This window comes from Eurosta solidaginis, chromosome X, assembly GCF_040869045.1.
Source record: "Eurosta solidaginis isolate ZX-2024a chromosome X, ASM4086904v1, whole genome shotgun sequence".
Taxonomy (NCBI): Eukaryota; Metazoa; Arthropoda; class Insecta; order Diptera; family Tephritidae; genus Eurosta; species Eurosta solidaginis.
Window position 1 is genome coordinate 63,391,512 of NC_090324.1, and position 16,591 is coordinate 63,408,102.

The window sequence follows — 16,591 nt, forward strand, 5'->3', positions numbered from 1 at the left end:
AAACTGTAATTTGGCAGTCGTTGAAGATATCATGATGAAATTTGGCAGGAACGTTACTCCTATTACTATATGTATGCTTAATAAAAATTAAGGCATGACGTAGCTGAATGAGTTTATAACTTTTTCAACTATCGTAGGAGTGCGGGATCGACTCCCACTCCCGGGAGAAAAGGCTTTGAAGAAATTTACAAGGTATAATCGAAAAAGCTGTCACTTTGTCCGTCCTGATGTCAAGTTGTTTAAATTTTTCCCAAATTATTAAATAAATTATAAAATTAAAAATTGCTTGAAATAAATGTTTTCATACATTTAAAGCGATACGGGCAATCCCCGGCAAACTCATATAAAATTAGCAAAACCGGAGAACGACCACGCCCACTTTAAAAAAAAATTTTTTTTTAAGTCAAATTTTAACAAAAAATTTAATATCCTTACAGTATATAAGTAAATTATGTCAACATTCAACTCCAGTAATGATATGGTGAAACAAAATGCAAAAATAAAAGAAAATTTCAAAATGGGCGTGGCTCCGCCCTTTTTCATTTAATTTGTCTAGGATAATTTTAATGCCATAAGTCGAACAAAAATTTACCAATCTTTGTGAAATTTGATAGGGGCTTAGATTCTGGGACGATAACTTATTTCTGTGAAAAAGGGCGAAATCGGTTGAAGCCACGCCCACTTTTTATACACAGTCGACCGTCTGTCCTTCCGCTCGGCCGTTAACATTATAACTTAAGCAAAAATCGATATATCTCTACTAAGCTCTCTTCACGTACTTACCTGAACTCGCTTGTATTGGTATAAAAAATGGCCGAAATCGAACTATGACCACGCCCACTTTTTCGATATCGAAAATTACGACAAACAAAAAAATGCCACAATTCTATACCAAATACGAAAAAAGGGATGAAATATGGTATTTGGATTAGTTTATTGACGCAAAAAAATGACGCAGAAAAAAACTTTGTAAAATGTGTGTGACACCTAGCATATTAAGTAGAATGAAATGAAAAAGTTCTACAGAGCGTAATAAAAAACCCTTGAAATCTTGGCAGGAATACTGTTCGTGGTATTATATATATTGTAACGAATTTTTATTTGCAAATCCTCTTATTTGCCCTTTTGCTAGGATCGTATCGCTAAACTGTTGAATAAATAACTCCAATATTGAATAACGGAAAATGGCCTTTATTAAAATACTTCACAATAACACTCAAACTGTGCAACGAATAGCTTAATAACCAAACTCATATCTTAAAGGAAACTGACTTTCAAAATAATAGTGCTATTGCTCGCTAGATATCGTCTTACTCGTAACTGCTTGACAATTCAAATCAAACTGAATTACTTCTTACTCGCCTGCATCGCTTTTATAGTTTACGCTGCATACTTCTAGGCTCTTCGATTTCCAGAAGTTACTAGTTGTTTCGGCTATAAAATCGCCAGCCACAACTACGTGCACAAATTATTGCTCTCTCTTGTGACAACTCAGATATGGTATATGCATGTGTTTGTAGTTTACAGTCTCCCGCACACACATAAGCGTATAAGTAAATTCATCGGTGTGTGACATCTCATCTCTCGCTGCCTTGTATGTAAATGTTGCTCGTCGGAATGTGTACATATGTGTAGACGCAGTTATTGATTCGTTTATGTAGATACATAATGATTGAATTATTGATGTGCATTCACGTCACTGCTTAGATCGGCTTAGAGCTGGCAGCACTCCTTAGTTTTGCTAATATTCGTAACACTGCCCTCCACCTAAGTCTGATCGTCCCGATCAGACAAATCTCCCAATCTAAACGCCGCTAGCATCTCCAAATGTACCACTCTTCTAATCCGTGGTTTCCCAGTGGTTTGTATGCGGTAGATGGTATCACTGATTTTCTTCACAACTTTGTACGGGCCTTCCCAACTGCACCGAAATTTGGCTGGAACACCTTTCCGCCGGTGAGGGTTGTTTAACAGTACCAAATCTCCCGCCAAGAAACCTTCCGAATTAGAGTTCTTGTCATGCCAGTGTTTCATCTTACTACTCATTACCCTGGGCCGTTCCTTCACACTCTGTTGTTTGGTCAATGAACCACTTCGTAGAGCTTGCGCTGGACGGATTTGCTTTGCATAATCGGTATCGTTCCCACATTTCACAAGAGTAGTGCGCTCCGGCTTGAAACTACCCTCGCATTCTTTCTCGGAAATTCGTTGCTTCGTTTTCCTGCGTCTTTTAGGTTTTGTCAATGCCAGTGTTTCTCTCGCAGGTACTTTTGATTTTGATTTATTTGGCCCATTCGATCTATCAAGCTTTGCCTTTGACTTTCGTGGTCTTTGTCGAGTCTTTTCCACCAGTACCCGATTACTGCTGAACCCTGTTCCCAAACTAAAGTTAAGTGGTATGTCCTGGTTCTTATAGCGCATAATTTTCCTCCGCATATCGATCCTGACGTCATGGTCAACCAAGAAGTCCACTCCCAATATGACTTCATCAACGATCTCCGCCACAACGAATTTGTGTAGAACCATGACTTTTCCAATTAATACCTCACATACTACGTCGCCTTGGACTTGATTATATTCGCCTGTTACCGTACGCAACCTTGCTCCAGGTAATGACTTTACTCTCCTGTAGACCAAATCAGATCGAATCAAGGAATGAGATGCCCCCGTATCTACAGTCAGTACACGCTCTTTACCATCCACATTCCCTCTGATGGTAAGACTGCTTGATTTCCTTCCAATCTGCGACACAGATATCACAGGACATTCAACAGCTGGATCTAGCTCTCTACCTCTTACTCGCTCTTGCTCATCTCCTCCAGCTTTACGTTTATGGCCACCCACATTGTTGGAACTATTAGGACCAAGATCGCAATGACGTGCAATGTGACCTGGGTTGCCGCACTTGAAACATTTAATAACTCCGGCATTCTTCTGTTGAGATCCCTTCAGTGCTTCCAAAATTGTTTCTACCCACTCTGGCCGTTCTACTTCCACACGGCGTGCTTTGAAAACTGGCTTACACAGAAGCGACGCTGTTTCCTGTATCAGAGCATGCGATACCGTTTCAGCAAATGTTAGTTTGGGATTCGCATATGTAGCCCGCTTCGTTTCCACATCTCGTATGCCATTTATAAAACTGTGGATTTTTACCCTCTCGGTGTATTCCACGGGTGCGTCCGCATTTGCGAGATGAGCCAACCTTTCAACATCTGAAGCAAACTCCTGCAATGTCTCATTTGCTTTTTGGTAGCGGTTTTGCAACTCAATTTGGAATATCTGTTTTCTATGCTCGCTTCCATAACGTCGTTCTACAGCAGCCATCAATGCTTCATAATTGTTCCGCTCTCCTTCGGGAATCGTCTGTAGAATTTCCGCTGCTGGCCCCTTCAATGTCACGAATAGTGCAGCAACTTTATCTTCCGCATTCCAGTTGTTCACTGCTGCGGTCTTCTCAAACTGTAGCTTAAAGACCTGGAAAGGAACAGAACCGTCAAAGGATGGTGTTTTTACTTTTGTGTTGCTTGCTGAAATAGCTGGGCGGTTTAATTGCAACTCTTGTATACGACCTCTCAAAGCATCCACCTCGGCTTCGATTTTTTCCTCAAACTGTGTTATTTTCTCGTCCATACGTGCTTCGAGTTTTGATGATATACGCGCCTCTTGTGCTTCGAGTTGTACTGTTATGCGTGCCTCTTGTGCTTTCAGTTGTGTCTCCATTTTTGATGTAATCTGTGTCGACATTTCTGCCATACGCGTTTTTTGTGCTTCAATCTTCGATGTAATCTGTGTCGACATTTCTGACATACGCGTTTCTTGTGCTTCAATCTTGGATGTTATGCGTGTCTCCTGCGATTCTAGTTGTGATGCCATATATGTCTTCTGTTCTGCCAGTTGAGATGACACTGTCGATGTTTGAGCAGATATTGCAGCTAAAATCATGTTCAAGTCTGTACTGGTAACCGTCTGCGATGTTTCGTTCTTCTCTTCAATTTTTGTTGTCTCCTCGCCATCAAGATGAAAGACATGCTCTTCCACATCAATTCCTTCTGCTTCCATTGCTTCTCGTAGCCGTGCCTGAAGTTCGAGTTTAACGCCGCTTGTATTCAATCCACGGCTCTCCAACTCCTTCTTCAGTTGCGGGATCTTCAATTCACTTAACTTTGCCATGTCCTTGTTGTCCTCTAGAATTTATTCAACAATTCCTCTTCTGACACCAATTGTAACGAATTTTTATTTGCAAATCCTCTTATTTGCCCTTTTGCTAGGATCGTATCGCTAAACTGTTGAATAAATAACTCCAATATTGAATAACGGAAAAATGGCCTTTATTAAAATACTTCACAATAACACTCAAACTGTGCAACGAATAGCTTAATAACCAAACTCATATCTTAAAGGAAACTGACTTTCAAAATAATAGTGCTATTGCTCGCTAGATATCGTCTTACTCGTAACTGCTTGACAATTCAAATCAAACTGAATTACTTCTTACTCGCCTGCATCGCTTTTATAGTTTACGCTGCATACTTCTAGGCTCTTCGATTTCCAGAAGTTACTAGTTGTTTCGGCTACAAAATCGGCAGCCACAACTACGTGCACAAATTATTGCTCTCTCTTGTGACAACTCAGATAAGGTATATGCATGTGTTTGTAGTTTACAGTCTCCCGCACACACATAAGCGTATAAGTAAATTCATCGGTGTGTGACATCTCATCTCTCGCTGCCTTGTATGTAAATGTTGCCCGTCAGAATGTGTACATATGTGTAGACGCAATTATTGATTCGTTTATGTAGATACATAATGATTGAATTATTGATGTGCATTCACGTCACTGCTTAGATCGGCTTAGAGCTGGCAGCACTCCTTAGTTTTGCTAATATTCGTAACAATATAAATAAATTAGCGGTATTCAAGAGGTGATGTTCTGGTTCGCCCTGGTCCACATTTTTGTCGATATCTTGAAAACGCCTTCACATATACAACTACCACCACTCCCTTTTAAAAGCCTCATTAATACCTTTAATTTGTTACCCATATCGTACAAACACATTCTAGAGTCACCCCTGGTCCACCTTTATGGCGATATCTCGAAGAGGCGTCCACCTGTACAACTAAGCCCCACGCCCTTTCAAACTACTCATTAACACCTTTCGTTTGATACCCATATCGTACAAACATATTCTAGAGTCACCCCGTCCACCTCTATGGAGATATTTCGAAAAGGCGACCACCTATAGAACTAAGGTCCACTCCCTTTTAAAATACTTATTAATACCTTTCGTTTGATACCCATATTGTACAAACGCATTCTAGAGTCACCCCTGGTCCACCTTTATGCCGATATCTCGAAAAGGCGACCACCTATAAAACTACCACCACACCCTTTTAAAACCCTCATTAATACCTTTAGTTTGATACCCATATCGTACAAACACATTCTAGAGTCACCCCTGGTCCACCTTATTGGCGATATCTCGAAAAGGCGTCCACCTATAGAACTAAACCCGACGCCCTTTTGAAATACTCATTAACACCTTTCGTTTGATACCCATATCGTACATACAAATTATAGAGTCACCCCTGGTCCACCTTTATGGCGATATCTCGGAAAGGTGTCCACCTACAGAACTCAGGCCCACCCCTTTTAAAATACTCATTAACACCTTTCATTTGATACCCATATCGTACAAACAAATTCTAGAGCCACCTCTGTTCTACCCTTATGGTAATATCTTGAAAAGGCGTTCACCTACAGAACTAAGGCCCACTCCCTTTTAAAATACTCTTTAGCACCTTTCATTTGATACCCATATCGTACAAACAAATTCTAGAGTCACCCCTGGTCTACCTTATTGGCGATATCTCGAAAAGGCGTCCACCTATAGAACTAAACCCGACGCCCTTTTGAAATACTCATTAACACCTTTCGTTTGATACCCATATCGTACATACAAATTATAGAGTCACCCCTGGTCCACCTTTATGGCGATATCTGGGAAAGGTGTCCACCTACAGAACTCAGGCCCACCCCTTTTAAAATACTCATTAACACCTTTCATTTGATACCCGTATCGTACAAACAAATTCTAGAGTCACCCCTGGTCTACCTTTATAGCGATATCTCGAAAAGGCGTCCACCTATAGAACTAAGGCAAACTCCTTTTTAAAATACCTATTAACTCCTTTCATTTGATAACCCATCGTACAAACAAATTCTAGAGTCACCCCTGGTCTACCTTTATGACGATATTTCGAAAAGGCGTTCACCTACAGAACTAAGGCCCACTCCATTTTAAAATACTCTTTAGCACCTTTTGTTTGATACCCATATCGTACAAACAAATTCTAGAGTCACCCCTGGTCTACCTTTATAGCGATATCTCGAAAAGGCGTCCACCTATAGAGCTAAGGCAAACTCCTTTTTAAAATACTCATTAACTCCTTTCATTTGATAACCAATCGTACAAACAAATTCTAGAGTCACCCCTGGTCTACCTTTGTGGCGATATTTCGAAAAGGCGTTCACCTACAGAACTAAGGCCCACTCCCTTTTAAAATACTCTTTAGCACCTTTCATTTGATACCCATATCGTACAAACAAATTCTAGAGTCACCCCTGGTCTACCTTTATGGCGATATCTTGAAAAGGCGTTCACCTACAGAACTAAGGCCCACGCTCTTTTAAAATACTCATTAACTCCTTTCATTTGATACCCATACCGTACAAACAAATTCTAGAGCCACCCCTGGACTACCTTTATGGCGGTATCTCGAAAAGGCGTCCACCTATAGAACTAAGGCCCACTCCCTTTTAAAATAATCTTTAACACCTTTCATTCGATACCCATATCGTACAAACAAATACTATAGTCACCCCTGGTCCACCTTTATGGCGCTATCTCGAAAAGGCGTCCACCTATAGAACTAGGGCAAACTCCTTTTTAAAATACTCATTAACTCCTTTCATTTGATAACCCATCGTACAAACAAATTCTAGAGTCACCCCTGGTCTACCTTTATGGCGATATTTCGAAAAGGCGTTCACCTACAGAACTAAGGCCCACTCCATTTTAAAATACTCTTTAGCACCTTTTATTTGATACCCATATCGTACAAACAAATTCTAGAGTCACCCCTGGTCTACCTTTATAGCGATATCTCGAAAAGGCGTCCACCTATAGAACTAAGGCAAACTCCTTTTTAAAATACTCATTAACTCCTTTCATTTGATAACCCATCGTACAAACAAATTCTAGAGTCACCCCTGGTCTACCTTTATGGCGATATTTCGAAAAGGCGTTCACCTACAGAACTAAGGCCCACTCCCTTTTAAAATACTCTTTAGCACCTTTCATTTGATACCCATATCGTACAAACAAATTCTAGAGTCACCCCTGGTCTACCTTTATGGCGATATCTTGAAAAGGCGTTCACCTACAGAACTAAGGCCCACGCCGTTTTAAAATACTCATTAACTCCTTTCATTTGATACCCATATCATACAAACAAATTCTAGAGTGACCCCTGGTCCACGTTTATGGCGGTATCTCGAAAAGGCGTCCACCTATAGAACTAACGCCCACTCCCTTTTAAATACTCATTAACACCTTTCATTCGATACCCGTATCGTACAAACAAATTCTAGAGTCACCCCTGGTCTACCTTTATGGCGATATCTTGAAAAGGCGTTCACCTACAGAACTAAGGCCCACGCCGTTTTAAAATACTCATTAACTCCTTTCATTTGATACCCATATCATACAAACAAATTCTAGAGTGACCCCTGGTCCACCTTTATGGCGCTATCTCGAAAAGGCGTCCACCTATAGAACTAGGGCAAACTCCTTTTTAAAATACTCATTAACTCCTTTCATTTGATAACCCATCGTACAAACAAATTCTAGAGTCACCCCTGGTCTACCTTTATGGCGATATTTCGAAAAGGCGTTCACCTACAGAACTAAGGCCCACTCCATTTTAAAATACTCTTTAGCACCTTTTATTTGATACCCATATCGTACAAACAAATTCTAGAGTCACCCCTGGTCTACCTTTATGGCGATATCTTGAAAAGGCGTTCACCTACAGAACTAAGGCCCACGCCGTTTTAAAATACTCATTAACTCCTTTCATTTGATACCCATATCATACAAACAAATTCTAGAGTGACCCCTGGTCCACCTTTATGGCGCTATCTCGAAAAGGCGTCCACCTATAGAACTAGGGCAAACTCCTTTTTAAAATACTCATTAACTCCTTTCATTTGATAACCCATCGTACAAACAAATTCTAGAGTCACCCCTGGTCTACCTTTATGGCGATATTTCGAAAAGGCGTTCACCTACAGAACTAAGGCCCACTCCATTTTAAAATACTCTTTAGCACCTTTTATTTGATACCCATATCGTACAAACAAATTCTAGAGTCACCCCTGGTCTACCTTTATAGCGATATCTCGAAAAGGCGTCCACCTATAGAACTAAGGCAAACTCCTTTTTAAAATACTCATTAACTCCTTTCATTTGATAACCCATCGTACAAACAAATTCTAGAGCCACCCCTGGTCTACCTTTATGGTAATATCTCGAAAAGGCGTTCACCTACAGAACTAAGGCACACGCCCTTTTCAAATACTCATTAAAACCATTCATTTGATACCCATATCGTACAAACAAATTCTATAGTCACCCCTGGTCCACCTTTATGCCGATATCTCGAAAAGGCATCCACCTATAGAACTAAGGCCCACTCCCTTTTAAAATACTCATTAACACCTTTCATTTGATACCCCTATCGTACAAACAAATTCTAGAGTCACCCCTGGTCTACCCTTATGGTAATATCTCGAAAAGGCGTTCACCTACAGAACTAAGGCCCACGCCCTTTTAAAATACTCATTAACACCATTCATTTGATAACCATATCGTACAAACAAATTCTAGAGTCACCCCTGGTCCACGTTTATGGCGGTATCTCGAAAAGGCGTCCACCTATAGAACTAAGGCCCACTCCCTTTTAAAATACTCATTAACACCTTTCATTTGATACCCATATCATACAAACAAATTCTAGAGTGACCCCTGGTCCACGTTTATGGCGGTATCTCGAAAAGGCGTCCACCTATAGAACTAACGCCCACTCCCTTTTAAATACTCATTAACACCTTTCATTCGATACCCGTATCGTACAAACAAATACTATAGTCACCCCTGGTCCACTTTTATGGCGATATCTCGAAAAGGCTTCCACCTATAGAACTAAGGCCCACTCCCTTTTAAAATACTCATTAACACCTTTCTTTTGATACCCATATCGTACAAACAAATTCTAGAGTCACCCCTGGTCTACCTTTATGGCGATATCTCGAAAAGGCGTTCACCTACAGAATTAAGGCCCACTCCCTTTTAAAATACTCTTTAGCACCTATCATTTGATACCCATATCGTACAAACAAATTCTAGAGTCACCCCTGGTCTACCTTTATGGCGATATCTTGAAAAGGCATTCACCTACAGAACTAAGGCCCACGCCCTTTTGAAATACTCATTAATTCCTTTCATTTGATACCCATATCGTACAAACAAATTCTAGAGCCACCCCTGGTCTACCCTTATGGTAATATCTCGAAAAGGCGTTCACCTACAGAACTAAGGCCCACGCCCTTTTAAACTACTCATTAACACCTTTCATTTGATACCCACATCGTACAAACAAATTCTACAGTCACCCCTGGTCCACCTTTATGGCGATATCTCGAAAAGGCGTCCACCAATAGAACTAAGGCCCACGCCCTTTTAAAATACTCATAAACACCTTTCATTTGATACCCATATCGTACAAACATATTCTAGAGTCACCCCTGGCTACCTTTATGGCGATATCATGAAAAGACGTTCACCTACAGAACTAAGGCCCACGCCCTTTTAAAATACTCATTAACTCCCTTCATTTGATACCCATACCGTACAAACAAATTCTAGAGTCACCCCTGGTCCACCTTTATGGCGGTATCTCGAGAAGGCGTCCACCTATAGATCTAAGGCGCACTCCCTTTTAAGATACGCATTAACACCTTTCATTTGATACCCATATCGTACAAACAAATTCTAGAGTCACCCATGGTCTACCTTTATGGCGATATCTCGAAAAGGCGTCCACCTACAGAACTAAGGGCCACGCCGTTTTAAAATACTCATTAACACCTTTCATATGATACCCATATCGTACAAACAAATTCTAGAGTCATCCCTGGTCCACCTTTATGGCGATATTTCGAAAAGCGTCCGCCTATAGAACTAAGGCCCACTCCCTTTTAAAATACTCTTTAGCACCTTTCATTTGATACCCATATCGTACAAACAAATTCTAGAGTCATCCCTGGTCCACCTTTATGGCGATATCTCGAAAAGTCGTCCACCTATAGCAATAAGGCCCACTCTCTTTTAAAATACTCATTAACACCTTTCATTTGATACCCATATCGTACAAACAAATTCTATAGTCACCCCTGGTCTACCTTTATGGCGATATCACGAAAAGACGTTCACCTAAAGAACTAAGGCCTACGCCCTTTTAAAATACCCATTAACGCCTTTAATTTGATACCCATATCGTACAAACAAATTCTAGAGTCACCCCTGGTCCACCTTTATGGCGATATCTCAAAAAGGCATCCACCTATAGAACTAAGGCCCACTCCCTTTTAAAATACCCATTAACACCTTTCATTTGATACCCCTATCGTACTAACAAATTCTAGAGCCAACCCTGGTCTACCCTTATGGTGATATCTCGAAAAGGCGTTCACCTACAGAACGAAGGCCCACGCCCTATTAAAATACTCATTAACACCTTTCATTTGATACCCGTATCGTACAAACAAATTCTAGAGTCACCCCTGCTCCACCTTTATGGCGGTATCTCGAAAAGGCTTCCACCTATAGAACTAAGGCCCACTCCCTTTTAAAATACTCATTAACACCTTTCATTTGCTACCCCTATCGTACAAACAAATTCTAGAGTCGCCCCTTGTCTACCGTTATGGCGACATCTCGAAAAGGCTTTCACCTACAGAACTAAGGCCCACGCCCTTTTAAAATACTCATTAAACCTTTCTTTTGATACCCGTATCGTACAAACAAATTCTAAAGTCACCCCTGGTCCACCTTTATGGCGATATCTCGAAAAGGCGTTCACCTATAGAACTAAGGCCCACTCCCTTTTAAAATATTAATTAACACCTTTCATTCGATACCCGTATCGTACAAACAAATACTATAGTCACCCCTGGTCCACCTTTATGGCGGTATCTCGAAAAGGCTTCCACCAATAGAACCTAGGCCCACTCCCTTTTAAAATACTCATTAACACCTTTCATTTGATACCCGTATCGTACAAACAAATTCTAGAGTCACTCCTGGTCCACGTTTATGGCGATGTCTCGAAAAGGCGTCCACCTATAGAACTAAGGCCCAGTCCCTTTTAAAATACTCTTTAGCACCTTTCATTTGAACCCATATCGTACAAACAAATTCTAGAGTCACCCCTGGTCTACCTTAATGGCGATATCTTGAAAAGGCGTTCACCTACAGAACTAAGGCCCACGCCCTTTTAAAATACTCATTAACTCCTTTCATTTGATACCCATATCGTACAAACAAATTCTAGAGTCACCCCTGGTCTACCCTTATGGTAATATCTCGAAAAGGCGTTCACCTACAGAACTAAGGCCCACGCCCTTTTAAACTACTCATTAACACCTTTCGTTTGATACCAATATCGTACAAACAACTTCTAGAGTCACCCCTGGTCCACCTTTATGGCGATATCTCGAAAAGGCGTCCACCAATAGAACTAAGGCCCACTCCCTTTTAAAATACTCATTAACACCTTTCAATTGATACCCGTATTGTACCAACAAATTCTAGAGTCACTTCTGGTCCACCTTTATGGCGATGTCTCGAAAAGGCACCCACCTATAGAATTAAGGCCCACGCCCCTTTAAAATACTCATTAACAACTTTCATTTGATACCCATATCGTACAAACATATTCTAGAGTCACCCCTGGTCCACCTTTATGGCGATATCTCGAAAAGGCGTCCACCTATAAAACTAAGGCCCACTCCCTTTTAAAATACTCATTAACACCTTTCATTTGATACCCATATCGTACAAACAAATTCTAGAGTCACCCCTGGTCCACCTTTATGGCGATGTCTCGAAAAGGCGTCCACCTATAAAACTAAGGCCCACTCCCTTTTAAAATACTCTTTAGCACCTTTCGTTTGATACCCATATCGTACAAACAAATTCTAGAGCCACCCCTGGTCTACCCTTATGGTAATATCTCGAAAAGGCGTTCACCTACAGAACTAAGGCCTACGCTCTTTTAAACTACTCATTAACACCTTTCGTTTGATACCCATATCGTACAAACAAATTCTAGAGTCACCCCTGGTCCACCTTTATGGCGATACCTCGAAAAGGGGTCCACCTATAGAACTAAGGCCCACTCCCTTTTAAAATACTCTTTAGCACCTTTCGTTTGATACCCATATCGTACAAACAAATTCTAGAGTCACCCCTGGTCTACCTTTATGGTAATATCTCGAAAAGGCGTTCACCTACATAACTAAGGCCCACGCCCTTTTAAACTACTCATTAACACCTTTCATTTGATACCCATATCGTACAAACAAATTCTAGAGCCACCCCTGGTCTACCCTTATGGTAATATCTCGAAAAGGCGTTCACCTACAGAACTAAGGCCTACGCTCTTTTAAACTACTCATTAACACCTTTCGTTTGATACCCATATCGTACAGACAAATTCTGGAGTCACTCCTGGTCCACCTTTATGGGTATGTCTCGAAAAGGCGTCCACCTATAGAACTAAGGCTCAATCCCTTTTAAAATACTCTTTAGCACCTTTCATTTAATACCCGTATCGTACAAACAAATTCTAGAGTCACTCCTGGTATACCTTTATGGCGATGTCTCGAAAAGGCGTCCACCTATAGAACTAAGGCCCACTCCCTTTTAAAATACTCTTTAGCACCTTTCATTTGATACCCGTATCGTACAAACAAATTCTAGAGTCACTCCTGGTCCACCTTTATGGCGATGTCTCGAAAAGGCGTCCACCTATAAAACTAAGGCTCACTCCCTTTTAAAATACTCATTAACACCTTTCATTTGATACCCATATCGTACAAACAAATTCTAGAGTCACCCCTGGTCCACCTTTATGGCGATACCTCGAAAAGGGGTCCACCTATAGAACTAAGGCCCACTCCCTTTTAAAATACTCTTTAGCACCTTTCGTTTGATACCCATATCGTACAAACAAATTCTAGAGTCACCCCTGGTCCACCTTTATGGCGATACCTCGAAAAGGCGTCCACCTATAGAACTAAGGCCCACTCCCTTTTAAAATACTCATTAACACCTTTCATTTGATACCCATATCGTACAAACATATTCTAGAGTCACCCCTGGTCTACCTTTATGGCGATATCTTGAAAAGCCGTTCACCTACAGAACTAAGGCCCACGCCCTTTTAAAATACTCATTAACTCCTTTCATTTGATACCCATATCGTACAAACAAATTCTAGAGTCACCCCTGGTCCACCTTTATGGCGGTATCTCGAGAACGCGTCCACCTATAGAACTAAGGCCCACTCCCTTTTAAAATACTCATTAACACCTTTCATTTGATACCCCTATCGTACAAACAAATTCTAGAGTCACCCCTGGTCTACCCTTATGGTAATATCTCGAAAAGGCGGTCACCTACAGAACTAAGGCCCACCCCCTTTTAAAATACTCATTAACACCTTTCATTTGATACCCGTATCGTAAAAACAAATTCTAGAGACACCCCTGGTCCACCTTTATGGCGATATTTCGAAAGGCGTCCACCTATAGAACTAAGGCCGACTTCCTTTTAAAATACTCATTAACACCTTTCATTTTATACCCCTATCGTACAAGCAAATTCTAGAGTCACCCCTGGTCTACCTTTATGGCGATATCTCGAAAAGGCGGTCACCTACAGAACTAAGGCCCACCCCCTTTTAAAATACTCATTAACACCTTTCATTTGATACCCGTATCGTAAAAACAAATTCTAGAGACACCCCTGGTCCACCTTTATGGCGATATTTCGAAAGGCGTCCACCTATAGAACTAAGGCCGACTTCCTTTTAAAATACTCATTAACACCTTTCATTTTATACCCCTATCGTACAAACAAATTCTAGAGCCACCCCTGGTCTACCCTTATGGTAATATCTCGAAAAGGCGTTCACCTACAGAACTAAGGCCTACGCTCTTTTAAACTACTCATTAACACCTTTCGTTTGATACCCATATCGTACAGACAAATTCTAGAGTCACTCCTGGTCCACCTTTATGGCGATGTCTCGAAAAGGCGTCCACCTATAGAACTAAGGCTCAATCCCTTTTAAAATACTCTTTAGCACCTTTCATTTGATACCCGTATCGTACAAACAAATTCTAGAGTCACTCCTGGTATACCTTTATGGCGATGTCTCGAAAAGGCGTCCACCTATAGAACTAAGGCCCACTCCCTTTTAAAATACTCTTTAGCACCTTTCATTTGATACCCGTATCGTACAAACAAATTCTAGAGTCACTCCTGGTCCACCTTTATGGCGATGTCTCGAAAAGGCGTCCACCTATAAAACTAAGGCCCACTCCCTTTTAAAATACTCATTAACACCTTTCATTTGATACCCATATCGTACAGACAAATTCTAGAGTCACTCCTGGTCCACCTTTATGGCGATGTATCGAAAAGGCGTCCACCTATAGAACTAAGGCTCAATCCCTTTTAAAATACTCTTTAGCACCTTTCATTTGATACCCGTATCGTACAAACAAATTCTAGAGTCACTCCTGGTATACCTTTATGGCGATGTCTCGAAAAGGCGTCCACCTATAGAACTAAGGCCCACTCCCTTTTAAAATACTCTTTAGCACCTTTCATTTGATACCCGTATCGTACAAACAAATTCTAGAGTCACTCCTGGTCCACCTTTATGGCGATGTCTCGAAAAGGCGTCCACCTATAAAACTAAGGCCCACTCCCTTTTAAAATACTCATTAACACCTTTCATTTGATACCCATATCGTACAAACAAATTCTAGAGTCACCCCTGGTCCACCTTTATGGCGATACCTCGAAAAGGCGTCCACCTATAGAACTAAGGCCCACTCCCTTTTAAAATACTCATTAACACCTTTCATTTGATACCCATATCGTACAAACATATTCTAGAGTCACCCCTGGTCTACCTTTATGGCGATATCTTGAAAAGCCGTTCACCTACGTAACTAAGCCCCACGCCCTTTTAAAATACTCATTAACTCCTTTCATTTGATACCCATATCGTACAAACAAATTCTAGAGTCACCCCTGATCTGCTTTTATGGCGATATCTTGAAAAGGCGTTGACCTACAGAACTAAGGCCCACGCCCTTTTAAAATACTCATTAACACCTTTCATTTGATACCCCTATCGTACAAACAAATTCTAGAGTCACCCCTGATCTACCTTTATGGCGATATCTCGAAAAGGCGTTCACCTACAGAACTAAGGCCCACGCCCTTTTAAAACACGACTTTTCGAGATATCGCCAACTTTCATTTGATACCCATATCGTACAAACAAATTCTAGAGCCACCCCTGGTCTACCCTTATGGTAATATCTCGAAAAAGGCGTTCACCTACATAACTAAGGCCCACGCCCTTTTAAACTACTCATTAACACCTTTCATTTGATACCCATATCGTACAAACAAATTCTAGAGCCACCCCTGGTCTACCCTTATGGTAGTATCTCGAAAAGGCGTTCACCTACAGAACTAAGGCCTACGCTCTTTTAAACTACTCATTAACACCTTTCGTTTGATACCCATATCGTACAGACAAATTCTAGAGTCACTCCTGGTCCACCTTTATGGCGATGTCTCGAAAAGGCGTCCACCTATAGAACTAAGGCTCAATCCCTTTTAAAATACTCTTTAGCACCTTTCATATGATACCCGTATCGTACAAACAAATTCTAGAGTCACTCCTGGTATACCTTTATGGCGATGTCTCGAAAAGGCGTCCACCTATAGAACTAAGGCCCACTCCCTTTTAAAATACTCTTTAGCACCTTTCATTTGATACCCGTAACGTACAAACAAATTCTAGAGTCACTCCTGGTCCACCTTTATGGCGATGTCTCGAAAAGGCGTCCACCTATAAAACTAAGGCCCACTCCCTTTTAAAATACTCATTAACACCTTTCAATTGATACCCGTATTGTACAAATAATTCTAGAGTCACTTCTGGTCCACCTTTATGGCGATGTTTCGAAAAGGCACCCACCTATAGAACTAAGGCCCACGCCCTTTTAAAATACTCATTAACACCTTTCATTTGATACCCATATCATACAAACATATTCTAGAGTCACCTCTGGTCCACCTTTATGGCGATATCTCGAAAAGGCGTCCACCTATAGAACTAAGGCCCACTCCCTTTTAAAATACTCATTAACACCTTTCATT